This window comes from Hibiscus syriacus, unplaced genomic scaffold (assembly GCF_006381635.1).
Source record: "Hibiscus syriacus cultivar Baekdansim isolate YM2019G1 unplaced genomic scaffold, ASM638163v2 tig00110652_pilon, whole genome shotgun sequence".
Lineage (NCBI taxonomy): Eukaryota > Viridiplantae > Streptophyta > Magnoliopsida > Malvales > Malvaceae > Hibiscus > Hibiscus syriacus.
The window spans coordinates 419,520-431,725 of NW_024062812.1; the positions used below are offsets into that span (position 1 = coordinate 419,520).

General features: G+C 34.2%; 1 pseudogene; it reads right to left on the minus strand.

Annotated features, from left to right (window-relative positions):
- Positions 1–446: 446 nt before the first annotated feature.
- Positions 447–9,595, minus strand: LOC120137137 (annotated as a pseudogene).
- Positions 9,596–12,206: the final 2,611 nt, after the last annotated feature.

A 12,206-nucleotide genomic window follows, 5' to 3' on the forward strand; every position in this document is an offset into this window, starting at 1 on the left:
AATTGCCCTATATTTTGTCAAACTTTTAATCAGAATTAAAGTGCTCTTCCCATTTCCCTCCAAACCCACCGTTGATTGAAGATTCTATTTATTTTCATAGTTGTTTGAGAAAGCTTGTATGAATCATTTGAGCTAGACTCCGAATTCAAACGATTTTACCTTGTAAGAGTTCCTCTTGGCCACTTTCCATGTACTTTACACATTAAACAAGCTTTAATGATAATGTAAATTTTCGTAACTCTAATCAATGGAAGGATAAAGACTTCTTGGACTCCATAGACCATAATTATCTCCAATAGGCACATAATCTAAATTGGTACTACTACAATTTACAATAATATAAACAAAATTACCCTTATGTTTCTTCCTCTAGTTTCATTTGCTATTCCTACTCGACATTCATCCTTCAAAAAAAAATTTAAGCAAAAGGGTAATTTGGATCAAAGTTATGGTCCATGTTGACCGTTTTTTCTGGAAAAGTAAATATCCCATTCATGTGGCCCAAGTTTCCCAAATGCAAAATACTTCCAAGACTCTTCTTCATCAAATTCATAATTCACTATTTTCCCCTCCTTCATTTGATTCCTCACTGTCTCAATTCTGTCAAGAACACCCTTAACTGTTAGATCAAATGCATCTTCAGTTTTCCTCAATCTTGAAGATGGATTTGCATATATCACCGATGGAATCATGTTTATGACTTCATCCCTCATAGTTGCTCTTCTTTCTCTAGAAACTCTTTGCAATATTCTTTCGATGTTGGCTTTCCCGGACTTTACGTCTCTTTCCGGTATAAACACAGAGTATTTACTGGAATCTTTGGGGAAATGCCATATATACTGAACGTAAGCTGAACCTGGATGGAAGAAAACTGGGATGCAACCAGCTACAATTGAATCAGATATCGATCTCCTGGTGTAAGAATCCCCTGAAGGTTGTAAGCAAAAGATGGAACTTTGAAATAATTTTAACAAGTATGCTGCCTTGTGGAACTTCTGTGTTTTATCATATTCCAGGAACTTGCATCTCCTTCTCGTAGCAAGACATTGATCAATGAGTTCATTGCGGAATGATTCATGGAAACCAGGTCTTCGTTGTTGGGAAATAAACGAGTACAAGTAATTTCCCTATAACCAGATTAGTGAGAATGCGAAATAAAAGCGGAAAAATAATACCCGAAATTGATAACGGAGTTCAGCCAATTTTACTTACGTCTTCGGACTGCTGTAGATCTTTTACTAAGAGAGAAAATTTACAGGTGTTTACAAAACACTCACTACTCACAAGAAAGCTCTCTAGTATTGGGAGAAAGAAAATGATTTTGGGATGATTTTGAAGCTAAATGGGTAAGGGTATTTATAGTTGAAACTTAGGGACTAATCTTGAAATTACCCTAAAATACAATGACTAATTGTATGATTTAACCATTACCATTTTCAACACAATTAGGTAGCCTACCATTTGAATTCAATTTTAACAGCCACCGACTGCCAATATTTTCAACAATCTCTCACTTGAAGACTGATTTTAATCTGTCTTCACACCTCGATCAATGCAGGAGGTTGAGGAGGTTGATGATTCATCCGATTCTCTTCTTCGAATTTCTTCGCTCAGTACCAGATCCCGAACATCGTCGAATTTTAATTTGTTGTTTCCCGACGAACTGCTGACTGCTGTAACAGTAGCATTCCAACTGTCTGGTAGAGATGATAAGAGAATTAAAGCTCAAACTTCATCATCGAATTCAATTTCCATTAAACTCAATTGGGTTGTGATTGCGTTGAGTTCATTTAGGTGTTGAGCCACTGACGCCCCTTCCGTCATCCGCAAATTGAATAATCGCCTCATCAAATGAACTTTGTTTGAGGTCGACTGTAACACCCCCAACCCGTACTCGACCCGGATACGAGTCGACGTGTCATATTGACTTTTCAAATCTTGACTCTTAAGAAAAATCCCGGGAAATTTAAAACTTTATTTAAAACAAAATACAGACTTGATCAGAGTGCTCGTACTTAATGACTTATTACATGCCAACACTTTATACATAACCAAATACATACTTTGTCAAATACTTCTGATCTGATCTTTTAGTAGTGATACTGTCTTTGCCACTTCTATTCTTTCACTTCTCGTTCTTGGTACCTACGTGTAAATCACTTACACGCTAAGTCATAGACTTAGTGAGGCATATAAAACATATAATATAACCATATATCATTTCATATAAATAAAAGACATACATATACAAACACTATCAATAATCCTTTCCACTTACCATATACTCATCATATAACACATATAATTCATTTATGTGCATTCATATCATTGAATCACTACATATCAATATGCATGAATATATGGTATGATAACAATATACAATCAGGTCATGCACACATGCAACTTACCTTCTTTTATCACTTTCACTTTCATTTGTCTTTCAATTTCATTGTCCATGTATATTATTGAAAATAGAGGCATGTGAGTACATTGAGGTTGTGCACTAATGCTGTCACCACAGCTCGTATAAATGTCCCGAAGGACCTATCCAGAGGTCATACAGACCCCGGTAACTATCCAGAGGTCATAAAGAACCTCGGCAACTGTCCATAGGTCCCAAAGAACCTAGGTAAACTGTCCATATGTTCCTTAGAACATAGGTATACTGTCCATATGTCTCGAAAGACATAGGTAAAACCCTCGACTCTTGGCATGCCAACTATACCTATAGCTCTCGTATCATATACTATGGGCATTTATTTATACATTTCGTATCACTTGTTCTTTCTCTTCTGTCACATACCACATGTATGTGTAACCATATATCTCATATCATATCACATGTATTATTATATATATATACATGTATTCATGTAAATCATTTCATGTAATTCATATCACATATATCACATGTGCATATAAGCTTATAGCTTCTTTCACATATACATGTAGTCACATAGCTTTCTTTCATGTAACCATGCATGTCATGTCAAATAACATATATCATATGTTGCATTTTCACTTAAGCATATAAATCATATAACATAGCATCCATCTATTTCTATGTATTAATGCATACATGGTAATCACATAACAATTTAGAAGTTACTTCTTACCATAGTAACTCCATCACTGGCTCATCACAAGCCAATGTTAATTCAATAAAATAAGTACAAAATAAATTGCACTCACCTTAGCTTTGCTTTAATTCGATTCTAATTCCTCAATTGTCCTGAAACGGATCACTTTCTATCTCTACATAACAATACACAGATTCATATCAATATTCCAATTGATATATTCTAAACTGTCACTTCTTAGGCTAAGAGAAAAGCCCATTTCCTCTTTCAATGAAGGTATGCATCGATGCACTACTTGTGCATCGGTGCATAAAATGCATTCGATGTTTTTATTTTAAAAGGATGCATCGATGTATTATCTATGCATCGATGCATCAAAGGCATTCGATGTTCTTCTTTTAAAGGAATGCATCGATGCACTTATGAATGTGCATCGATGCACCTTGTCCAGAAATTGCATTTCAAGCCCGAAATTCATCAATTCTTCATTCAATTCTTCTATTTTAATCCCCTATTATGACTTTAAACTCAACTATCATTATTGAAACCAACTTATGTCCATATAAATCATATTTATCTTCCATATTTCATCAAGATTCTTAAAATTAAGAATCTTACTAAACTTTCAAATTTGTTATAAATCTTTTCTAACTTCATAAATCTCTTATTCTTCTTGATGACAAGTCAAATTCCATCTTAAAAATCTCTTATTAACTCTTTTCCAAAATTTCCTTTAAAAACCCATTTTCTTTAATCTTTCATAACTTCTTTATCTTTCAATCTTAAGATAACCTAAGCTTTCCTTAAGCTTAGTTATTATCTAATGATCAAAACCCAACCATAAATTTAGCAAATAATCAACTAACAAAGAAACTCACCTTTGCAAGCTGGCTCTTCACGTTTGAGAGAAGATGAAGATGAAGAAGATAAGTCTAAAACTTATCTCTTCAATCATACCTCTCATATATTATAATACCCATTTATTAATATTTAATATTATCATTGTTCAATGACCATTTTGCCCTTCATCTACTTTAATAATTACTAACAACTTTTAGGAATTATTTACAAATAAATCATTGAATTATTCCATTCTTCTACTTAATTCATCAAATTCTTAAACTTTACAATTTAGCCACTAACCCCTAGTTTGGGATGTTACAATTCTCCCCTCCTTAAGAAAATTCGTCCTCGAATTTTCACTTTATAACAATATGAAGCAATCCTTATATGCAGTCCTCTTTAATTACTCAATACATATCTCTTTCACTCATGCTATAAATAATCTAACACCACTTATAACACTTATCCTACTTGATTCTTTAAACTCTATCATTCTCATATCTTTCTCTATTTATTCCTCATTATCAAGATTTCCTTATAGCATAACTAAACCATATATTTTCTCATGTTCTCATACGCTATTTAATCCACTCAAGTAACCACAAATCTTATATACCTGAACATTATACCTTAATGGGTTTATATCAATAAAACTACTACAATTAACTTATAACTAAAATTAGTACTTCTCTCATCAATTTACTGTTCAAATGTAATTATGCTAGCCTAAATCAACCAATATCATAACGTATTTACTATACAACCGAAAAATACCTGCTAATAATTCTGGGTCCTCACAGTCTTCATTATCATTAAGATTATATATTCTAGCAGTGGAGCGCATCTCCTGTTGAGTAGAAGATTCTGTTTGATTTCTTTCTCTACCTCTACCCCTACCTCTTTGAGACATCAAAACAGATCGTTCTGATTGTGCAAGCTCTCTGTCATTCAATGGACAATCTCTCATGAAATGTCCTATTTCCCCACATCGGAAACAAGCTCCAGATTTAATTCTACATATCCCACCATGATATCTTCCACAATTCTGACAATGTCTCAATTGTGCTCTTCCATCACCAGACTCTACAAATTGAGTCTGTCTATCTCTCATCTGACTTGATCCTCTAGCGGAGGATGTCATCGACTCTGACCGTGCTTGAGATCGAAAATCAGAATCTCTACTTCTTTTGGGTGATACTAAACTCGATGAAGGCCCCGTTCTTTTAAAAGATTGAACTCTTTGATCCCCATAACGTTCATTCTGAGCTCTTTCAAGAGCTTTTGCATGATTCACTACCTCTTGAAACGAGGACAGATTTAACACAATCAACATCTCCTTTAATCTCGGGCGTAAGCCCTCCACAAACCATTCGCATGTATCTTTTTCTGTTGGAACTAACTCAGCCGCAAAACGACTCAACTTATTGAATTCACACTCATATTCATATATAGTGTGATCCAATTGCTTCAGATTCAAGAATTCTTATTTCATTTGCTTGATGAACTGGTCTCCTATATACTTGTGTTTGAACTCTTCTAAAAACAAGAACCAGGTCACTTGGTCACTTGTCATTCTTAGAGTAACGTTCGTCCACCATATTCTCGCTTGTCCACGAAGCAAGGAGCTACTCCGTCTAACTTTTCCATATCAGAACAATGAAGTCCATCTAGCATAATCTTTACGTAATTGAGCCAAAAGTCCGCTTCAACAGGACTCTCCTCAACTTCACCTTTGAATTCAGGAGCTCCTAATCCTTTTAAATCTTTTGCTATATTCCTTCTCGGAGTGGAAGGAGCAGGAGATTGGAAACGCATCAACACCGCGTCTAACGTTCTAAAGAAAACGTCTTGGTCTTGCACAGGCACTCCAGAAAGTGTCTGTCCTTCACCTTGCCTGGCCAGGGCAGGTGAATTACTACCTTCAGCTAATCTATCATTTCCCGCTACGTCTCGGGAGTTGTCTTGTCCAGACATCTAATAAAATACAATCATATCATTCTATTAGCAAAACAGTATACTTACTTTCTATCAGATCAGAAGTTTTCACTATTTCGTTGGCATGTATACTTTTTAAAACACTTTTGACTTCGTTTTTAGCCTAGAATCGGCTAAACCGTAGCTCTGATACCATTAAATGTAACACGCCCAACCCGTACCCGACCCGGATACGAGTCCGACGTGTCACATTGACTTTTCAAATCTTGACTCTTAAGAAAAATCCCGGGAAATTTAAAACTTTATTTAAAACAAAATAAAGACTTGATCAGAGTGCTCGTACTTAATGACTTATTACATGCCAACACTTTATACATAACCAAATACATACTTTGTCAAATACTTCTGATCTGATCTTTTAGTAGTGATACTGTCTTTGCCACTTCTATTCTTTCACTTCTCGTTCTTGGTACCTACGTGTAAATCACTTACACGCTAAGTCATAGACTAAGTGAGGCATATAAAACATATAATATAACCATATATCATTTCATATAAATAAAAGACATACATATACAAACACTATCAATACTCCTTTCCACTTACCATATACTCATCATATAACACATATAATTCATGTATGTGCATTCATATCATTGAATCACTACATATCAATATGCATGAATCTATGGTATGATAACAATATACAATCAGGTCATGCACACATGCAACTTACCTTCTTTTATCACTTTCACTTTCATTTGTCTTTCAATTTCATTGCCCATGTATATTATTGAGAATAGAGGTATGTGAGTACATTGAGGTTGTGCACTAATGCTGTCACCACAGCTCGTATAAATGTCCCGAAGGACATATCCAGAGGTCACACAGACCCCGGTAACTATCCAGAGGTCATAAAGAACCTCGGCAACTGTCCATAGGTCCCAAAGAACCTAGGTAAACTGTTCATATGTTCCTTAGAACATAGGTATACTGTCCATATGTCTCGAAAGACATAGGTAAAACCCTCGACTCTTGGCATGCCAACTATACCTATAGCTCTCGTATCATATACTATGGGCATTTATTTATACATTTCGTATCACTTGTTCTTTCTCTTCTGTCACATACCACATGTATGTGTAATCATATATCTCATATCATATCACATGTATTATATATATATACATGTATTCATGTAAATCATTTCATGTAATTCATATCACATATATCACATGTGCATATAAGCTTATAGCTTCTTTCACATATACATGTAGTCACATAGCTTTCTTTCATGTAACCATGCATGTCATGTCAAATAACATATATCATATGTTGCATTTTCACTTAAGCATATAAATCATATAACATAGCATCCATCTATTTCTATGTATTAATGCATACATGGTAATCACATAACAATTTAGAAGTTACTTCTTACCATAGTAACTCCATCACTGGCTCATCACAAGCCAATGTTAATTCAATAAAATAAGTACAAAATTCACAACCAAAAGCTCTGATTATCAGTTGTTGGGAAATAAACGAGTACAAATAATTTCCCTATAACCAGATTTGTGAGAATGCGAAATAAAAGCGGAAAAATAATACCCGAAATTGATAACGGAGTTCAGCCAATTTTGCTTATGTCTCCGGACTACTGCATATCTTTTTCTAAGAGAGAAAATTTACAGGTGTTTACAAAACACTCACTACTCACAAGAAAGCTCTCTAGTATTGGGAGAAAGAAAATGATTTTGGGATGATTTTGAAGCTAAATGGGTAAGGGTATTTATAGTTGAAACTTAGGGACTAATCTTGAAATTACCCTAAAATACAATGACTAATTGTATGATTTAACCATTACCATTTTCAACACAATTAGACAACCTACCTTTGAATTCTAAGCAGCCCCATTTGAATTCAATAACAACCCCATTTGAATTCAATTTTAACAGCCATCGACTGCCAATATTTTCAACATTCGTGCACCCGCAAAAGAGAACAAGAATCGTCTTTTCTGTCTCCTCATCCTGTCCTACCATTGAAACACTTCACTGTCTCTTGAAGGATGGAAATACGTCGGATAAGGTATCGCAAAGTCATTGTAGTTCCATGGACATGACTCGAGTACCAATGTTGGCATGTTCCTCGATTTATCGAAATTCAGAAGCTCGTTGCCCCAATCAGATTCGTTTTTGGGGTCTCTCCTGAAATCCCAATTAATCTTTCCTGCAACAAGGAAATGATCTCTACACCCACATTCTTTTCCATTCAGGTCTTGATGCAAGCCACTTGACAAGATTAAATGCATCATAGTCTCTCATAAACCCATCAGGATCCCAAAGGTAATGACCGACATCGAGGCCAGCATAATACGGAACATAGATCGCTGAAGCAAACGATGGATCTTTAGTTAAGCACTTGTACTGCTTCATCCTGTTACGGAAAATGACTTCTAACAAGAACTGGTTTGTATTAAACCAGCCTGTTCCTGAATAAAGCTTGTCATCCCTAGGAAGAGAGGCACCTAGGCCGAGATTTGATGCACATTTGCATATATCTGTCCAGAAACTAAGCGACTGGCAAGTTTCAAGTAAATCTTGGTTAAATTTCCTGGGAAGATTATGAATGTATATGTACCGTCCTAAACATGGATCCGACCGAGCTTGTGGTATTCTCAGCAACACAACAACTTTCTCGTTCCTTTTCTCCATGACAGGGTCAGATGAATCCACAGGTTTATTCCTGGTTTCTCTCCTCGGATGCCCTGTCCTCTCGGTTTTGTTCTTAACAACCGATAATGTTTCAACATTTGCAGTCTCTTTTCGTTTTGTCTCGTTCCTTTTCCCTTGATCCTCAGGATTGTCTTCCCTGTGCTGTTTCAGAACATTTGCAGTCCCTTTTCCTGTAGCCGCTCGATGTTCGACATTGTCTCTCTTCTGTCGATCCGAAACATTTGCAGTCTCTTTTCGTTTTGCCTCGTTCCTTTTCTCTTGATCCTCAGCACTATCTTTCTTTTGCTGTTCCAAAACATTTGCAGCCCCTTTTCCTTTAGCGCCTCGATTTTCAACATTCTCTCCCATCTGTCTTTCTGAATGATTTGCAGCCACTTTCCGTTTCGCCACACGATCATCCTTCCCTTTCTCCCGATCCTCGGCATTGTCTTCCCTTCTTCTTTCTGCAACATTTGCTTTCCCTTTCTTTTGTTCGGTGGTCGCATGTTTTTCCTTTCTTTTGCCTTTCATCGATTTATCATCTTCATCCATGTTTTTAACCCCTTCATTACCAGCTACATCTTCGTTTTCATTACCGGAATTCATCTCGGTCTCAACAGGTTCAGTTTCACTTTGTTCTTCAGTCAACAACGACTGAATCACCTGATAAACTTCATCATCCTCAGACAAGTCCTCGACAGGTTTTTCCTCCGTTTCGGAATCTGTCTCGTCCTCATCATCAACAATATCTTCAAGATTAATACCTCCAACACGAGAAGAATCCTCAGTTTCGTCATCTCTAAGAACATGGCGAAAAGACTCGGAAGAATCTAAAACATCCGTATCATTGTTGATTGTTAAACTATATTCCCTCTTGCTATATGTCACAGACGAAGAATACAAGTAAATCATGTAGAGCGTGAACCATAAAAGGAAAGAGATGAAAACAGTGTACCAGGATTGGGTTCTGCATCGACATTTTCCAGTCGTCGGTTTCTCCATTAACGTTTCAGTGCTCATACTAATAATATGATTAATGCAAATGTTGTTTTATTCATATATGTGCATATACAGAATAAAAATAATGGGATGAAAGAATCTGGAAAGTCATTAAAGGGATTTGCTTGGGAAGGAATTTTGAGGCTTCGGGAAAATGGTAAGATGTTTGAACCATTCAATATTTTTGGGTGCATTTGTTATTAAAGGAAATTCTCTCCATATATATACAAGTGCCTTTGCCGAGAAATATGAAAATTTGTTAGTTTTACTCTCAGTCACTGTGAATTTACTTAATGGAAACAAAATTTGAGGGCTGATTCCTTAGTCCTTACCGCTTGGATCAATAAGATTTTCGATTGATATCAGTCTATTTTTTTATTTCTAATAACTCTGGTTTCATTGTACAATTCTATCTACTTTTATGGCATGATCTTCTCTATATGTTGACACGTTTTCAATCTTTTCTATGGGTCGTTTGGTCTTTTTTTTTGTTTAATTTTTTTAGGGTTGGATTTGACATCGTCTCGATTGATCAAAGTGGTGTTTTCTGTTATCTTGTTGATCTGCACTGTTTTGGACCCTTGGATGAATTTGGATATGCGGTTTGTGTTTGGAGATAGTTTTTTTCATGACACTCGACTCTGATTCACGATTATCGGTGGTTTTTCAATAACTTGATCTCCTATTGTGGTTTGTTTGCCGATGTAGTCAAATTTATTCGTATCTTTATTTTGTTCGAATTTTTTTAAATGTGTTTTCAACATTTTTCTTATATGGTCATTATATGATCTTAAGTTGATAATTTTGTGTCAATTATTATAGGAAATATTTTAATTATGCGTTTAATTTACACTTATAGTTGTAAACTATTATTATAATTTTAATTTTTCTCCGATAAAACTAATGACTTTTATTTGTATAAAAAATTGTTTGTAGGGAATTCTTATATTGTCACTCATTTTTTTTTATTTGAGTACTTCGTCTAACTCGATTAATCAATCCTGATTGATTTATGTTTTAAGTTTGTAATGTGGGTTAAGTTTAAAAATAATTAAATGATGATTTTATTTAAATTTAATTAAAAAGTATATATAGCATTAATACAAAAATATATTTCCAATTTTCATTATTTTTAAATAGTAAAAATGTATCATTATCGGGCAGAATTATTGAAATAATGCAAGTGGGTCCATTATTTAACCCTATAGGACAACTATATTTTTATTGTGGGTACTACAATAATTTATTATAGTGTTCATGGAACTCGTCACGTCAGTCTGACAAGTTTCATGAGATATTATTTTGTAATATTCTCAGGTGTGGGTCTCGCGGGTCAAATTTATTTAATATATCCCCACGTTACGAGTCTGTAACATTCTTAGCCTATATATATCTCGTAATACGAGTCACATATGTCACATCAATTCAACTTACATTTGTTGAACTTAAATATTTAAAAATTTTGTTTCATTTTATAATTTCCATTTTAAGTTTAAAAACTTTTTCCTTAATCATATAAATTTATAAAATATTGTTTGATCATTGAAAATTAACATGATTTCAATCAGTAATTAGACATTACAATGTTGTTTTATACCCAAATACAACCGCCTAATACCGATTGATTTTAAACCATTTAAAATATAACATTTTTCTTATTCCCTCATAAATACGATTAATAATAAAATTAGATAAAACTAAAAAAAAATAACTCTAATTACTATTACAAACCCTTTTTAAAATAAATTTGATAAAGTAACCCAACAAATATAATGTACATGCCAATAATAAGTCAAAGTTATGATGTCTTACTAATACTGTCGGTGGGTTTGATTTTGCATAAGATGCTGGCAAGCTCCTCACTTCACGACCTTTACTTTATTCGAGCCTACGAATGAAAATCATCACACACTATGTAAAACATAGTGAGGTAGAAATATAACTAAAACATAAAATATAAGTAATCAACTATAATTTAAATAAAAACACTAAAACTTCAAACCCGGCTAATCAAGTCATTTTTCCTTCTGAAAACCTGAAAAATCATCATCTCATTATTTTATCAAAATTCAAGTCAACATCGAATATCATAAATAACTTTTGTTCGTTTCATTCGAACATATTTCAATATTTTCTTTCCAATTCTATTAACTTTCACATTTACTATCATAACTTTCACATTTATTGTTATAGCCCAATATATATGTAAAAGAATATAAGGTACTTGAGTTTAAGGTACGCACTAGGCACAACACGGTGCCAAATTATAACTGAAACTGAGATATAATGCACTTCAGTGCTATCATAACCTGAATGAGAACCAACGGTGCTGAACATTGATACACGAATGTACCAAAGCTAAATTGATAACTGAACATTGATACACGAATGTATCAAAGCTGAACTGATAAGTACTCACTTAATGGCATGCCAAATGTACCTATGTCTCTCAATGTAACATACAATGGGTTTATATTTATCATCATAAAATAATTTATTAATTTGTATACGATAATTGTAAAATATCTGATAACTGAAAATCATCTGATAACTGAAAATCATCTGATAACTGAAAATCATCTTATAACTATAAATATTTAGAATTCATCATCATAAATATCATATTTGGGCA